A 208-nucleotide genomic window follows, 5' to 3' on the forward strand; every position below is an offset into this window, starting at 1 on the left:
TGGTAAATAAAAGTATGAATTTCTTTTATTTCTTTCTGAGAAAAAAGTTTACTGACTGAAGGTTTTGAATGATATAGTGTATAATGTTCTAAAAGTTTTTTTTTCTCTCAATAATAAATGCTGATCTTTAGGTCTTTCAAAGAATCATGAAGAAAATGTACTTAACTATGTTAAATAACAATATTAAATGTTTCCTGAACGGCAAACC

The sequence above is a fragment of the Garra rufa genome, chromosome 7 (assembly GCF_049309525.1).
Source record: "Garra rufa chromosome 7, GarRuf1.0, whole genome shotgun sequence".
NCBI classification, from domain to species: Eukaryota; Metazoa; Chordata; class Actinopteri; order Cypriniformes; family Cyprinidae; genus Garra; species Garra rufa.